Raw genomic sequence first — 6,201 nt, forward strand, 5'->3', positions numbered from 1 at the left:
ATGGTAACATGATATTCTATTACTGAATTTAAATAAGTACTGCCTTGTAACCAACATTGGAGAAAGCGTGTTTGCGGAGGGGCGTGGTTTATATAGCTGGATACCTAATCCACAGGTGCCAAAATTATAATTAAAAGTGTACACTATTCATCTATGGCAAAGATACTTACACTACATGACCAAAAGTATGTGGGACACCTGCTCGCCGAAGATCTCATTCCAAAATCATGGGCATTAAAATGGAGTTGGTCCCCCTTTGCTGCCATAACTGCCTCCACTCTTCTGGGAATACTTTCCACTAGATGTTGGAACATTGCTGTGGGGACTTGCTTCCATTCAGCCACAAGAACATTATTGAGGTCAGGCACTGGATGTTGGGCGATTAGGCCTGGCTCGCAGTCGGCGTTCCAATTCATCCCAAAGGTGTTTGATGGGGTTGAGGTCAGGCCTCTCTGCGAGCCACTCAAGTTCTTGACAAACCATTTCTGTATGGACTTCGCTTTGTGCATGGGGGCATTGTTATGCTGAAACAGGAAAGGGCCTTCCCCAAACTGTTGCCACAGAATCGTCTAGAATGACATTGTATGCCGTAGCATTAAGATTTCCCTTCACTGGAACTAATGGGCCCGAACCATGAAAAACAGCCCCAGACCATTATTCCTCCTTCACCAAACCTTACAGTTAGCACTACGCAGGTAGCGTTCTCCTGGTATCCGCCAAACCCAGATTCATCACTCCAGAGAACGTGTTTCCACAGCTCCAGAGTTCAATGGTGGCGAGCTTTACAACACTCCAGTCGACACTTGGCATTGCGCATGGTGATCTTAGGCTTGTGTGCAGCTACTTGGCCATGGAAACCCATTTCATGAAGCTCCCGACAAACAGTTCTTCTGCTGACGTTGCTTCGAGAGGAAGTTTGGAACTCAGTAGTGAGCGTTGCAAACGAGGACAAATTATTTTTTACATGCTATGCACTTCAGCACTCGGCGGTCTCGTTCTGTGAGCTTGTGTGGCCTACCATGTCGTGGAGGAGCAACTGTTGCTCCTAGACATTTCCACTTCACAATAACAGCACTTACAGTTGACTGGGACAGCTCTAGAAGGGCAGACATTTCACAAACTAACTTGTTGGAAAGGTGTCACCCTATGACGGGGCCGCGTTGAAAGTCACTGAGCTCTTCAGTGAGGCCATTCTACTGCCAATGTTTGTCTATGGAGATTGCATGGCTGTGTGCTTGATTTTATATCTGAGCAGCTAACCGATCGCTGCAGCTGTACATAGTCTATCGGTAAATAGCCCACCCATTTTTACCTACCTCATCCCCATACTGTTTTTATTTATTTTATTTTATGCTCTTTTGCACACCAATATCTCTACCTGTACATGACCATCTGATCATTTATCACTCCAGTGTTAATCTGCAAAATTGTAATTATTCGCCTACCTCCTCATGCCTTTTGCACACATTGTATATACTCTCCTTTTTTCTACTGTATTATTATCTTGGCCAGGTCGCAGTTGCAAATGAGAACTTGTTCTCAACTAGCCTACCTGGTTAAATAAAGGTGAAATAATAATTTGAAGGGGTGTCCACATACAGTGGGGCAAAAAAGTATGTAGTCAGCCATCAATTGTGCAAGTTCTCCCACTTAAAAAGATGAGAGGCCTGTAATTTTCATCATAGGTACAATTCAACTATGACACAAAATGAGAAAACAAATCCAGAAAATCACATTGTAGGATTTTTAATGAATTTATTTGCAAATTATGGTGGATAAAGTTTATCTCAATACTTTGTTATATACCCATTGTTGGCAATGACAGAGGTCAAACGTCTTATGTAAGTCTTCACAAGGTTTTCACACACTGTTGCTGGTATTTTGGCCCATTCCTCCATGCAGATCTCCTCTAGAGCAGTGATGTTTTGGGGCTGTTGCTGGGCAACACAGACTTTCAACTCCCTCCAAAGATTTTCTATAGGGTTGAGATCTGGAGACTGGCTAGGCCACTCCAGGACCTTGAAATGCTTCTTACGAAGCCACTCCTTCATTGCCCGGGCGGTGTGTTTGGGATCATTGTCATGCTGAAAGACCCAGCCACGTTTCATCTTCAATGCCCTTGCTGATGGAAGGAGGTTTTCACTCAAAATCTCACGATCTCACGATCAGTCGTCCTGGTCCCTTTGCAGAAAAACAGCCCCAAAGCATGATGTTTCCACCCCCATGCTTCACAGTAGGTATAGTGTTCTTTGGATGCAACTCAGCATTCTTTGTCCTCCAAACACGACGAGTTGAGTTTTTACCAAAAAGTTATATTTTGGTTTCATCTGACCATATGACATTCTCCCAATCTTCTTCTGGATCATCCAAATGCTCTCTAGCAAACGTCAGACGGGCCTGGACATGTAAGCAGGAGCTGCCAGTCTGCAAGGAGCTGCCAGTCTGCAAGGAGCTGCCAGTCTGCAAGGAGCTTAAGCAGGGGGACACGCCTGGCACTGCAGGATTTGAGTCCCTGGCGGCGTAGTGTGTTACTGATGGTAGGCTTTGTTACTTTGGTCCCAGCTCTCTACAGGTCATACACTAGGTCCCCCCGTGTGGTTCTGGGATTTTTGCTCACCGTTCTTGTGATCACTTTGACCCCACGGGGTGAGATCTTGCGTGGAGCCCCAGATCGAGGGAGATTATCAGTGGTCTTGTATGTCTTCCATTTCCTAATAATTGCTCCCACAGTTGATTTCTTCAAACCAAGCTGCTTACCTATTGCAGATTCAGTCTTCCCAGCCTGGTGCAGGTCTACAATTTTGTTTCTGGTGTCCTTTGACAGCTCTTTGGTCTTGGCCATAGTGGAGTTTGGAGTGTGACTGTTTGATGTTGTGGACAGGTGTCTTTTATACTGATAACAAGTTCAAACAGGTGCCATTAATACAGGTAATGAGTGGGGGACAGAGGAGCCTCTTAAAGAAGAAGTTACAGGTCTGTGAGAGCCAGGAATCTTGCTTGTTTGTAGGTGACCAAATACTTATTTTCCACCATAATTTGCAAATAAATTCATAAAAATCCTACAATGTGATTTTCTAGATTTTTTTTCTCATTTTGTCTGTCATAGTTTAAGTGTACCTATGATGAAAATTACAAGCCTCTCTCATCTTTTTAAGTGGGAGAACTTGCACAATTGGTGGCTGACTAAATCGTTTTTTGCCCCACTGTACTTGTATATATCTGTGTCTGGTGTGTCTGGTGTTAGCTAGTTACTGGCTAGCTAGGTCTTCTGCCAGCATGGAACAAAAGGGGAAGAAGGGTCATTCAAAACTGACACAGTAGTCATGTCAACACATCTGTCAGTACTGCTGTGAACCACACGATAAGTAACATGCCAAACGGGATTTCAATGTTGTTTGAGTTTCTTTGTGTATCACCAAATTTGTTAGAGATGATTTTACTGCAACACTGCATCTAAGTTTCTTGACATAGGCATTTCAAATAGCTGCCAGTCAAGGCAAGCTCATGATTATAAGCTCCCCGCCCACTCAGCCAGTCTTTTCAAACTTCCTGGTAGTTAGCCATGAGAGAAAAAATACTTTCACATTTTTTTTGTATGTCTATCCCCAAAACATATTATGGGTGATACTTTAGTCAATCAAAAGGGACCTTTAATACTATCTGTTCCTGGAGTCTGCTCACAACGGTTTACAAAGGGACTGTGGTCTACTCTTCAACAATAAACACTCCAGCAGATGAAGAAGCCGGGTGTTGAGGTCCTGGGCTTGCATGGTTAAAAGTGGTCCGCGGTTGGGAGGCCGGTTGGACGTACTTCCAAATTCTTTAAAACAACATTGGAGGTGGCTTATATCGGAGAAATGAGCATAAAATAATCTGGTAAACAGCTCTGGTGGACATTCCTGCAGTCAGCATGCCAATTGCATGCTCCCTCAAAACTTGAGACTTCTGTGGCTTTGTCTTGTGAGACTAAACTGCACATTTTAGATTGCCCTTTTATTGTCCACAGCACAAGGTGCACCTGTGTAATTATCATGCGGTCATGATCATTAATCAGCTTTTTGATATGCCACACCTGTCAGGTGGATGGATTATCTTAGCAAAGGATCACTAACAGGGATGTAAATAAATTTGTGCACAAAGTTTGAGAGAAAAAAGTTTTTTGTGATTATGGAACATTTCTGGGATCTTTACATGTTGCTTTTATATTTTTGTTCAGTATAGTATGTGAAAAGTACAGAAGTTTCGGTATACCGTGCAACACTAATTATAATGTTTAGGACTGGCAACGCAGACAGTGTTGGCATTTCCAATTATTTCAATATCCACTATGGAAAATCTCAGGCTGATTGGCACAATATTATGCCCCATATTGTTGTGTTCACCTCCATCTCTACTGGTTTACTGTAGGTCCCAAAGTAATTTATATTTTATATTACCCCTGTATAAACCCACATATTGTAGGAGGCTATAAAAAGCCTATCCCTGAACACACCAACCCAAGGCACCAGATTTCTGGAAAGCTGTCTGATGAAAGGCATGTTTGAGTCTCTTGGGCTGCGTCCCAAATGGGTTGCGGCCCTATGGGCCCTGGTCAAAAGAAATGCACTAAAAAGGGAATAGGATGCCATTTGGGATGCAGTCTTGGTCATCTTCATTTGAGGCCCCTTCAGTCAACTTTACAGAGGGTGTCACACCCTGACCATAGTTTACTTTGTATATTTATATGTTTTGGTTGGTCAGGGTGTGAGCTGAGTGGGTATTCTATGTTTCATGTCTAGTTTGTCTAGTTCTATGTTTGCCTGATATGGTTCTCAATCAGAGGCAGGTGTTCGTCATTGTCTCTGATTGGGAACCATATTTAGGTAGCCTGTTTGGTGTTGGGTTTTGTGGGTGATTGTCCTTAGTGTCCTGATGTCCTTGTTCTGTGTGTATGTACACAAGTATAGGCTGTTTCGGTTTTCGTTACGTTTATTGTTTTGTAGTGTTTGTGTTTAGTGTGTTTTTTTTCATTAAACATGAATCGCAATCGACACGCTGCATTTTGGTCCGACTCTCCTTCTCACCAGGAAAACCGTGACAGGGGCCATAAATCTGCTAGGAAAAATTCTGATGCACCAATGCTCAATAAAACAAGGCGGAGTAGGTTACTTCCAGCCCTGCGTCAAGCAGACGTTACTGATGAGGAACCACACACGGACATCCACACACAGTACATCCTACAGTACATATACAGTACCAGTCCAAAGTTTGGACTCACCTACTCATTCCAGTTTTTATTTTTATTTTCTACATTGTAGAATAATAGTGAAGACATCAAACTATGAAATAACACATATGGAATCATGTAGTAAACAAAAGTGTAAATATATTTAAGATTCTTCAAAATAGCCACCCTTTGCCTTGACAGCTTTGCACACTTTTGGTATCTCAACCAGCTTCACCTGGAATGCTTTTTCAATAGTCTTGAAGGAGTTCCCACATAATGCTGAGCACTTTTTGGCTGCTTTTCCTTCACTCTGCGGTCCAACTCATCCCAAACCATCCCGATTGGGTTGAGGTCAGGTGATTGTGGAGGCCAGGTCATCTGATCCATCACTCTCCTTCTTAGTCAAATAGCCCTTACACAGCCTGGAGGTGTGTTGGGTCCTTGTCCTGTTGAAAAACAAATGATAGTCCCACTAAGCGCAAACCAGATGGGATGGCGTGTCGCTGCAGAATGCAGAAATGCATTCCAGGTGACTACCTCATGAAGTTGATTGAGAGAATGCCAAGAGTGTGCAAAGCTGGCTACATTGAAGAATCTGAAATAAAATATATTTTGATTTGTTTAACACTTTTTTGGTTACTACATGATTCCATATGTATTATTTCATAGTTTGATGTCTTATTATTCTACAATATAAAAATAACTGGAATGAGTAGGTGTGTCCAAACTTTGGACTGGTACTGTATATGACTGAAATAATCAAATTTATAACAGATGGTCACTCGGTAGAACATACTGTATGTACTATGTGGAGTTGACCAATCCTATTCGCCTGAAGCAAACTGAATTCACGCCCAGAGGGTCAATGGATGCAGATCCAGCCCTCAGAAGCCCCGCCTTCCTGGCTATTATATCAGGTTTGGCATCCATTTTATAAATGCTTCGCTCTTCAGCTCGTCTGAAGGAAGAACGTGTCAGGTTCGGCTCTGATTCGG

Source organism: Oncorhynchus mykiss, chromosome 22 (assembly GCF_013265735.2).
Source record: "Oncorhynchus mykiss isolate Arlee chromosome 22, USDA_OmykA_1.1, whole genome shotgun sequence".
In the NCBI taxonomy this organism is placed as follows: Eukaryota; Metazoa; Chordata; class Actinopteri; order Salmoniformes; family Salmonidae; genus Oncorhynchus; species Oncorhynchus mykiss.